Raw genomic sequence first — 10,433 nt, forward strand, 5'->3', positions numbered from 1 at the left:
TCTGGGACTGCCAGAAGCTGATCTGCCTTCTTTATTGCCCATGGACATACTTCTGTGCTCTGTCTATTGCTGATGAATAGAAAGCTGCTGGTACTGGCAACGCAACCATTGTATTGAATGAGGTGAGCATCCCCCTCTCATGCCCAACACCCTAGGCCATTTGCTCCCTTCCACCTGGCTGCTTCCCCCAAAGTGAAGGAAAGGTTGTGGTACATCAGACCAGGAGCTACATCTAGTCCCAGAGCCCATCCCCTCCACAGGGTGATAGGTGTCCACAGAAAAACATAAGTTCGAGGCAGGCATGTAGCTATACCCCCCCCAAATGCTCTTCCTGCCTCTAGCAATTTTTATCTCGAGGATCTCCTGCACCAAGAATTGGTATCTATATGTATTAAGCCTGGATGCATTCCTCCTTCAGTAATTATACCATTGTTTTTTAAACCTGTGTAAACCTTTAGCATCTGTTACAACTTGTGGCAAGTATTCCCACAGCTGAAATGAATGTTTGAAGGAGGAGCTCCTTTTTCTTGCTCTGAACTCATCACATGCTAGTTTTATTTAATGAGTGAAGCTAGGATGTACTCCCACTGCTTGCTTGGTCACCTCAAAAGTTTCTGTAAGGTTTGGTGATTTTCCTCAATGCTCCTTAGAAAATTAGCTCTGAAAACAGGCTGCCTTTACAGGTGGCTGTGGGATTTGGTGAAAATTCAAAAGTTCTGGGCATGTGAGAAAGGTCTGCTTTCTGCGTACTTCTGCTGAAAGAAGCAAGTGAAAACCACCTGTTTTACCCATCAAGGCCCGTGGGAGCCATCCCCTTCAATAATCTTTCTTGGAAATAACTTGGGAGCCTGTAATCTCACCTCCTCCTTCCAGGGAGCCGCTGTTCCCTCACCAGAGGGCAGAGGAGGGTGAGGAGCTGCTAAGAGTGAGGTGGGTGGCACTGCACAGGGGAGGTGTGGGGAGGTGATGTGCGTGGATGATCAGAGAGCACAGTCCCTAGAGGGGGGAGACCCTCTGATCTGCAGCCTGGTAAGCCTCCAATCTGCAGCGGCTGGTAAAGACAGCAGGGAGATCCTGCTGGGGCACAGAGATGAGTCCACCATCTGATGGGCTTACATCACTTGCTCTTCCCCTTGACTTGCACACACAGATGTGAAATCCAGCTCTGCTGAGTGTGCTACAAAAGCTATTGCTAACAAAAATCCCTCTCCTTTGTAGCATCCAGAGCAGGGTCCTGTCTCTATAATTTCTGCAGATGTGGAGCAGTGGTTTCAAACTCATCAGGAGGGTCCTTTTGAATTTTGAGTTGGTTCACAGAAACACGAGAAAGATTTCAAAGGTAAAAGATCCATGTGCTTAACTCTTGACATATTTACAGGGCTAACTGTCATGCAGCTCCAATATGTCCTTATAGTACTTTTATGCTTGAATGCAAAAGCAACGAGGGCACATTTCATGGAGTACAAGCAGCTGGTGTTAGTGCAAGAGGAAGGGGAAAGAAGTAAAATATAAAATAGAGAAAATTGAAGCTTTCTTTTTTCTTTTTTTTTTTTTTTTTTTTTTCAGGCAATTGAATTGGGGTGGCTCTGATCTAAACAGAGAGCCATTTTACAGTAATGTCTCTGTCTCCTTGATGTTACAACGTCCTGTACTGAGATTGTAAATATGGGGAGCTTTTTTATGTATTTACAGTCAGGAAATCAGGGACTGAAAGATGTAAGTATAATCAGGGCTTTTCCTAGTAGAAGAAAAACAAATTAAAAAAAAAACAACCAAACAACAAAAAAACACCCTGCAAGCTTCTGTGGCCACTACCTTGGGAGAGAGGAGGGAAGGTTGTGGTCACCAACAAGGTGTGGAGGATGTGTACACCTTCCACATCAGTCTGAGGGAGCAAGAGGTGTAGCAGAAAGCTATCCCCTCTCCTGTGTGAGGCTGGAGAAAGGGCATGGCTACTCTGGTGGACTTGTCCAACAGCTGGACAAAGAAGAGTTTGTCCAACATCTCTCACAAGTGAGCTGTGAGTTAGCACTCAGGAGGTGGCTGAGCACCATCGCTGTAGCTCATGCTGGGTTTATACTCCAGTTGAGTGAAGTGAGGCACAGTCAAAAAGATGTCCACAAACCTTTCAAAACTTTCACAGGCAACACTTAAGCACCTGTGAGCATTTACCCTGTGCTGTTGCATGAGGTCAGAGAGGAGAGGGGCCCTACTTTCAGCACCACAAGATGACCCAGTTCTGGCTGGAAGCCAGCTTAGCAACCTCCAGGTATCAGTGGTTTTGGAGGCACATTCTACGTGAAGGGAAGAAAAGGTGAAATTGGGTGGTGATGGTGATCAGCTCCTCAGTTAGCTGCTACAATGTGAATTCTCTGTGCAGATGTCTTCTGAGTGACAGCAAAATGCCCAAAGCAGAAATGGCAGGGAGCAGAGGAGGGGCTCGATGCAGGAGAGCAGCGTGTGCAAGGCTAATCCCATTGCATTGCACAATGACATCTGCTCTCCTGGGCAGTGTTCCCAGATGGCAAAGGTCTCCTCTCTCATTCTTGATGCATTTGTCTTCTCTTTCACTAAATTGTCCAGTGAAATCTGAATGCTCACACTGAGGTAAAAAATCTGCAGAAGTTTGAGTACTGCAAGCAGTGGCACAGGACAAGGTAAGGCATGGGATGTTAGGCTCATTATTTTCCTGGCTCTGGCATGCACACTGCAAGGAGAACACATCAGGAGAAATCCCAGTGGCATGGAGACTGCAGGGCAGTTTTCCACTTTCTGCTTATGTGAAGTTATGTGGGTGTTCAAGTAAATCTGATGGAGACAGAAAAACCTTACCATAAGGGTGTTTCTAGGGTGTCTTTGCACGTTCTTCAGTCAAGGCTGGTACTGGTGACTATGTGAGAAACAGTGTCCTACCCAGGCCTGCAGAGCCTTACAGCCTGGGGAAGATGCACCTTTGACCTACCACACAGCCCAGTAGTGATCTGGGAAGCTCAGGGAAGAAGGCTGACATCCTGATCTGTGGATGCTTTAGCCTGGAGCAGGAGAAAGAGCATGACTGGAAGAATGGAGATGTCAGGGGAAGCACAAGGTTGTTGGAAAAGGGATGGGCAGTCTTTAGCAGTCAGGGCAAATAAGAGAAATGGGAAAGAAGTGAATGCTCTGGAGAAAAAAAAATGAACACAAGCTAGCAGTGTGCACAGGTTCAGTAGGCCAGTGGCATCCTGGCCTGCATCAGCAGTAGTGTGGCCAGCAGGATGAGGGAGGTGACTGTCCCTCCTTGGCATGGAGGGATTGCACCTCAAATATTGTCTTCAGCTTTGGGCCCCGCACCCAACGGGATTGGGTTGCTCGAGAATGTGCAGAGAAGAGCAATGAAGCTGGTGAAGGGACTAGAAAATTAGTTGTGAGGGGTGGTTGAGGGAACGGGCTGTTTAGTCTGGAGAAGAGGAGCCTGAGGGGAGGCCCCATCACTTTCTGGAATGGGCTGCCTGGGGAAGTAGTGGAGGTCCCCAGCCCTGAAAGTGTATAAGAGATGCGTGGAAGTGGCACTAAGGGACATGGTTTAGTGATGGGACTCAGTAGGTCAGGCTGATGGTTGCTCTTGATGACCTTGAAGGTCTTTTCCAACCTAAATGATTCTCTGAAAAGAGAGATGTTGATAATCTGGTGGGTTTTAGTGGCCTTTTCCTTCTCTGTTTTCTTTCTAATAGGTAGAATTTTAGCAGTTCTGCCCTAGGCATCTAGGTAAAATCAGGAAAATGAGAGTTTTAATGGTTACCTAGGGTCTCAGCAGGTGCTATGTGAACTGTCTGTGCCACTGCATGGATTATTTATTTATTCATTTGTATCTTATTGGCACAAAAGGCCAATATGGCCTGGCAGTGGTAGGAGAGGTGATACAGGAATTCTGCTTCTAGAGCTGTCCTTCAGATGGGACTATATTAGAATATTGTTAAATATGTTTTTAAGCATGTGGCTGACCAAGGAAGGAAAAGGCTTGTTGAAAGCATTTTGTGATGCATCTTGGTGCAGTGCATTGCTATAACATACATGGAAGGTCTCTTGCAGCTCACGTTAGCAAGGGAGAAGAGTTTATATAAAATAAAGAGATGCTTTTTTTTTTTCTGAGGTATCCTGAAGGGTAGTTTACATCTCATGACCAGGAAACTGTTTCATAGAAGTCTCTTGAGTCTGCTAATCTTGTTTAAACCTGTTTTAAGCAGGCAATCAGATGCTGCTGACACATGTCATCTGCTTCTGTCAGACTGGGACCATTCAGCCCTGCCTGAAATAGGATATGAGGTATATAACTTTTCACATCTGTTCGCTCCTTTGGGAAAAGTAATAGTCTGCAACGGCTTGTGTTGTGCAAATCTAAAATACATGCTCAAGTCCATGTGCTGGTTTTGTTAGTTTTTAACCTGCAAATGTGTCACTTTAAAACGTACAGTGACAAAAGGAACAAGGATGACTGTATAGAAGAGCTTCCCAGGGGACACAGGTTTCGTTAAGAATGTCCATTGCACACGTGATGCACCATGGCATTGTACATCTAAAAGGTCAGTACACAGAAATGTTGCTTTATCCATAGTGCTTTTGATTTGACCTAGATGACAGCTGATGGTCTGGAGGTTGAGCCTCAGTGCTCCCTATTCACAGGACTCTTTCTCGTTTACAGCTCAGTCACGCTCTAGAATTTCAAGTCAAAGCATGTGCTTTAGGGGGATCATCAACTCATTTAGTATTGCTATAATGAGATTTAGATCTTGTGTATTTTTGAAACACCAGGCAGTGCGATTATAAATAAAGCTGTCTTGATGACTCACTACAGTAACATTAGGGCTCCTGTAAACAGAGGAGTTAGTGCACATGTAAGGTAAGTGTGCACTTGGTATCGAAGAACAATTCCACCTTCTTTCTCTTTTCTAGCTGGGAACCTATTCTGAACCCCCTAGTGTCTTTGCACAGCTTTGCTTCAGCTTGCTTAGGACTACAGATGCTCTCTGGGCAGAAAAAATGTGCTCCACAGAGAGCAATAGCTCCTTTGTATTACAGACAAGCCCTTGGAGTAAGAGCTTCGAGCACATTGGGACAGGAGTGAGAGTGAGGGAAGGATTGTGAATAAGTGAGAGGAAAAAAAATCACATCCTGTGGTTGCACCCAGGTCCTCTGGGAGGGGTCGCCCAAAGAGTTGTAACATGTTGGTCTCTGTTGCTGTAACTTTTCTTCAGCTGGTAGAAGCGAGTCACACTGACGGCAGATACAGGGAAGTCAAGGACATATTTCAGCAGACAGTGAAGGATTACAGAGTCTGCGGGCTGCAGAGGTCTTGAACCTCAGAGGTCTGAACTGTTGTGGGCATGGGAGTGTTCCCTGTGAGTGGGCTGCTCCCCTTCCGTGATTTATGATGAGGAAATAACCCATTCCACAAATGGAAAGGGGAACAGCAAAAAGGTTGGGGCCCTGTGGAATTAGACCTAGAATTTATGTGAAATTTATGTTTTGATTAGGAAACCCCAGCAACTTAAGAGATTTTTTATTATAGAGATGGCTTTTATAAACCTGGGGTTTAGATTTGGGGCACACGCAAATCTTGTAACTCTGTCTTTACATAAGCTATTTTAAAACCATTCAGTTCTATGACCTTTTTTTTAGGAAAAAACAACAACCCCAGGCATTATAAGCTTGGGTTGTACATGACCTCCCTGTTGGGAGAACAACGTGGGGAAATGTTTTCTTTGCTGTTTGGTTTCTCACAACTACAATGTTCCCATTCAAAATGGAGAAGGCCAGACTTTTATTTTCACATGAAATCTGAGAGGTTGATTGACCGCAGCCGGAGGAGTGGGTGGACTGCTTCCCCAGGATATGGGAGACCTACACTTAATCCTAAACTTGAACTGAACCTAAGTCTCCCTGTTTTTGGTGTCTGCTCTTATCATTTCACAAATGGAGTATGGGATAGGGTCACTTGGGCTGGAGTACAGTAACCAGAGCTAATCTGAGTCTGAGGTTTTCCAAGGAAAAACAGCACCAAAACTGAATGTCTGTGCAAAAAAGCAGTGGTTCCAGTTGGCATTAGCATGTCCCACCAATTCAGCAAAAAACCTAGTCAACACTCTGGTGGAGTGTGCTCTTTGTCTTGTAGGTGTAGCATTTCCTTGTGGTAAGCATTGCCGTGACTGAACAGAACATCAGAAATTAGTAGATGGATTTGATTTAATGGTCAGTGAGGGGATGGATTTAGTTGGTTAAATGAATTTTACCCCCCCCAGATAGAGAAAGGAACTGAAAACTTTTCAACTTAAACAAGAGACTCCTTCAGTTCTTCTCTGAGATTAGATATACTGAATTTGTAGCAAATGTGGTTGGCTTAATGGCCTGTGTTTTATAAGAAAAATCAAAGTCTGAGACCAAAACTTAGTGTGCTCTCTGTTAGGAATTAGAGTTCAAGGCTGCAGAGAGAGAGTGCACTGTTTGGCTTGTGATCTGTTGTCTTTATCCATATATGAGGTGTGAATAGCAGCAATTATTTATATCAGAAATTCAGTTTTCTTTTTCTGGGTCTCTTTGCCCTCACCAAGACAACCTTGCATTTCTGAAATATCTCCTGTTATAACTAGCAAAGTTTCCTTTAAAAATATGAGGTGCAGTGGGAATATTTCTGTTTATGATGGCACAGAGATTCCTCTTCCAGCTCAAAATGTTCTTGGTTCATCACTGGTGTTGCAAGAAAGAAGGTTTTAGACACTTTTCTTAGGATGGAGGCCAGGGAAAAGCATGACAGGGGAAAATCATCTAACACATTAGTTATCTTGGCCTTCCTATCACTGATGTGATCAGAAAAGAAGAAAACAAAACTTTTTGACGGCCGTCTAAGGATTAAGCCATCAGTCCCAGTCATCTGGGTGTTCTGGCTTGGCTGGTATTTTGGTATAAAGCCATAATCTGCTCAGATTATTTTCACAAAAGAGCCATGTCCCTTCCCCTTTTTTAATGGAGCTTTGCAAAGACAGTACTGAACAGAAATTAGCTGTGGGCACTGGTCCTACATGTCTTCCTTGGCATGCTGGAAAACACCATCCAGTTTGATTTCAGATGAAAGGCTTTGTTCTGGCATGTGATAGAGGGACAAGAAAAAAAGGATCTTAGCTCAGATCCTTTGCCTCATCTGATTTCAAACATCACAGGGCTCTGGTTCGGTCAGGTACACAGAGATTTGCTGGTAAGACCAAGGCAATGCTCCCATGTGTGCTCTGTGCATGTTTTCCTTTATGCACATGGGTCATATGGTCACAACATTTTTTGTTCTATCCTCCAAATTATTTGGATCTGAGCATGATTTGGGTGATGAAGGCAGGAGATACATAAAAAGAAGTGTTTGTGCATGTTATATGCATATACTAAATATATTTTCTCTAGGCAGAAGAGCACATGAAAAAAGAGAAGCTCAGGACAGGGCTGGATGAGTGGCTCCTCTTCCATGGGATGAATCCATCCCACGTGCCAGCCATCTGCGAGCAGAATTTCAACTGGAGGATCTGTGGCACTCATGGGACAATGCATGGAAAAGGTACAAGCACGTGGGCTGGACCTGCATCGAAACTCCCAGGGCGTTTCTAGAGCTCAGGGAAGGGCTCAGCACAAGCTGCACTTCCTACTGTGTGGGCCTGATTCTATTTCCTTAGACCTTTTATAACCAGTGAACCAGAAAAAGCAGTGGTGAAAGCTGCCAGATCAGCCCTGTCTATTGATTCTTTAAAATAAACCGATGGGGAAACATCTGGTAAGGATGTGTTCAGAGCTACCTGTGGGAGGAAGGAGGACAAGGTGCTTGTTGAGTTGTTGGCTGCCAGAATGTCAATAGCAGATGTTTGCTGCTTTGGTTTAAGCATTTTCTTATTTATGGCTTTTTCTGTTCCCTAGAGAGATGCCAGTTGCTCTCATCAGTACTGCCCATCCAGCACCAGCTACCAGTTTGTTTGTAGCTCTAGCTGTCGTTGGAGACTTTGTTCATGGCAACAAGGCCTACCTTTGCCCTCCACCTAGACCTGAGATTTCAAACAGACTTTTGGACAGCTGTGTAGATGATCAAAAAAATCCTTCAATTTTTGTCATCTTTGAGAAGAACCAGATTTATCCTGCCTGTATCCTAGAGTATACTTGTAGGATGCTGTCAGAGGTAATGATAGCTTGTCTGAACCATATGAACAACACTTGAACCATATGTGTTGTTTTTTTTTTCAACTCTATGTTGCCTGTAAGTACCTTGTAGGTGACTTTCAGTTACATTTCTGTACATTTCTGTTCCAGTTGCAAGAGTGAAACTACAAGAATGGTGACCTGTGGAATGGCTGGGTCCTCTATGAGCGTTGTTTTCCTCCTAAACAGACTGGTAGCAGTTAAATTGTAGTAAATAATATAACCATGACAATGTGATGATGATTTGGATGCAAGTGTGATGTAAATTTAAATGTGTGTTATGATTAATTTATAAAACTAATTGCTTCCATGTACAACATGGTATATAACTAGATGTTATTTAGGACATGCTTGGGGAAATGAATGCAGAAAACAGGGAAAATGGAGTATAAAAAAGCATGTTTGAGAAGTGACTCGCTGGAGTTGTTTATCCACAGAGTGAAGATCATCAGCATCTTGTCATTGTAGGAAAAGTAGACAATGGGCTCTGAGCTGTTTTTGTCCTGTGGTTTGGCTGCTTTGAGTTTTGTGGCAAGAAAAGGCTTTTAGATCATATCCTAAAGGAGAGTTACATCATGTTCCCTAATTTCTCTGCTGGTCCCATTTGGTTATCTTGCACTAAGAGTCAGAAGGGCTCCAATTCAGACAGGAAAATAAAAATTCCTGGATAACAAAGAAGCAAGTGATTCATTGGCCTTCCTCAGTTTGCCTTCACTGTTGCTAAAGCTGGAGTAGGCAACATACCAGGCAGTTTGTGAAGGAACCCGTTTTCACTTAGCACCTCTGAGAGAAAGGGTAGCTGCCACAGGCTATTCTGAAGTCCAGTCATACCACAAATCAGAACAACAGTAATTTCCTGCTCCTCTAGAAAGAGCTAAGTTGTTATTTTGAGCTGTTTGTGCCCTCCCGGACTGCAGGCTGGGCTGGGTGCCGCTTTAAGGGGATTACACAACCTCCCCAAACTCAGAGGAGGCGTGTAAAAGGTTCCCTGGATTCACACCAGGATGTCGTAGTGGATTTCTGCCCTGTGTTGCCACATAGGTGTACAGAAGCCTGCTATGTGCCTGGCTGTCCTGTGCTGATGGCAGCGCTGGCACGTTTGGGTGTTAAACCAGGGCTGGGGGAGAGCAGAGGGGTGGTGCCATCTCAGGCAGATGTTGCTCGGTTTTTGCTCTGGGTGAGGGATGATCAGGCTCTCCCATGCTTGTGTAGGAATTGTAGGATGAGGAGAGCTCCAGCAGGTCCATAAAACAAACAAACAAACAAAAAAAAAAAACAGGAGGTGAAGGATGCATTGGAAGGGGTGACATGTCCAGCTAGTATTAAGACTTTTCTTTTATCTCTCTCTATCTCTCCAATAATCAGCCTACCAAATCCAGACCTGTTCAGTCTCCCTCAAGCCACCAGTACTGCTGGGTGTTGTTGGGATTTGCTGGGATGTAGGTGCTTTTCATTAAGGGGCTATCAAATTTCATATTCTGTGACCCTGAAGCATTCCTGTAGTCAAACCTGGTTAAATTAATTCCACTGATAAAACCTGGCGTATGAGTTTTGTCTCTGCATAATGTTCTGAGGGTCCCATTTTATTGAATCACTAGTTTCCGATTCAGGGGTGGAGGTGCACGTGTGTGGGGGCGTCCGAGAGGGCCTCTTGCCATGTCTGGGTACAAACATTTGCTCTGTAATGCAGAACACCCCTACGGGTTTCAAATGAGCTACTTCCTGACTCCGACTGCTCACAGACATTGGAGTCTGCTGCTATACTTTTTGTGGAAACCACATATCCGATTCCCAGTTTAACAAAGACACCCTGCATCAACAGGCTTGTAACAGAGCAAACACTGTTAGTTAAATCACACACAGGTAAACAGCTTGCTTCCTTCCTGCTCTGTTCTTAAACCTCATAACTCAAAAGCCAGTCATCTTATTTCATATATATATATATATATATTTTTTTTTTTGAAGGTTAGGAAGCAGGTTCAAAAAATTAGTTAGTTTCAAAAAATGCAGTTGCTTAGAGCTTTTTGCGTTTTTGAATGCCTGCAGACTTGTTTGCTAACAAGTGCTGTTGGACTGAATGCAATGCCTTTTCTTGCTGTTTGCTGTGCGTCTCCCTCAGCTCTCCAGCAAGCTTTCACCTCAGGGCTGCCACACCACGAAAGCACCCTGCCCCTTCAGGTGACTGAGTCTGCAGGGAAGAGCACCCTGGAGCACTGTGCTAAATTTACTCT

The 10,433-nt window shown here is 44.3% G+C and overlaps 1 long non-coding RNA gene across 16 annotated transcripts; it reads left to right on the forward strand.

The window, feature by feature from the left end:
* Positions 1–544: 544 nt before the first annotated feature.
* LOC137845866 (uncharacterized) lies at positions 545–9,750 on the forward strand. 16 transcript variants are annotated; one of them, XR_011090309.1, is made up of 8 exons: positions 545–930; positions 1,219–1,339; positions 1,567–1,716; positions 2,584–2,657; positions 4,221–4,302; positions 4,789–4,876; positions 7,423–7,573; positions 7,927–9,750. It is a non-coding gene; the product is annotated as an uncharacterized lncRNA (long non-coding RNA). The 16 variants fall into 16 exon arrangements; XR_011090311.1 differs by having other exon boundaries at positions 4,224–4,302; XR_011090304.1 differs by lacking the exon at positions 4,789–4,876 and adding an exon at positions 4,451–4,559 and having other exon boundaries at positions 546–930.
* The last annotated feature ends 683 nt before the right edge of the window (positions 9,751–10,433 follow it).

The sequence above is a fragment of the Anas acuta genome, chromosome 1 (genome assembly GCF_963932015.1).
Source record: "Anas acuta chromosome 1, bAnaAcu1.1, whole genome shotgun sequence".
NCBI lineage: Eukaryota > Metazoa > Chordata > Aves > Anseriformes > Anatidae > Anas > Anas acuta.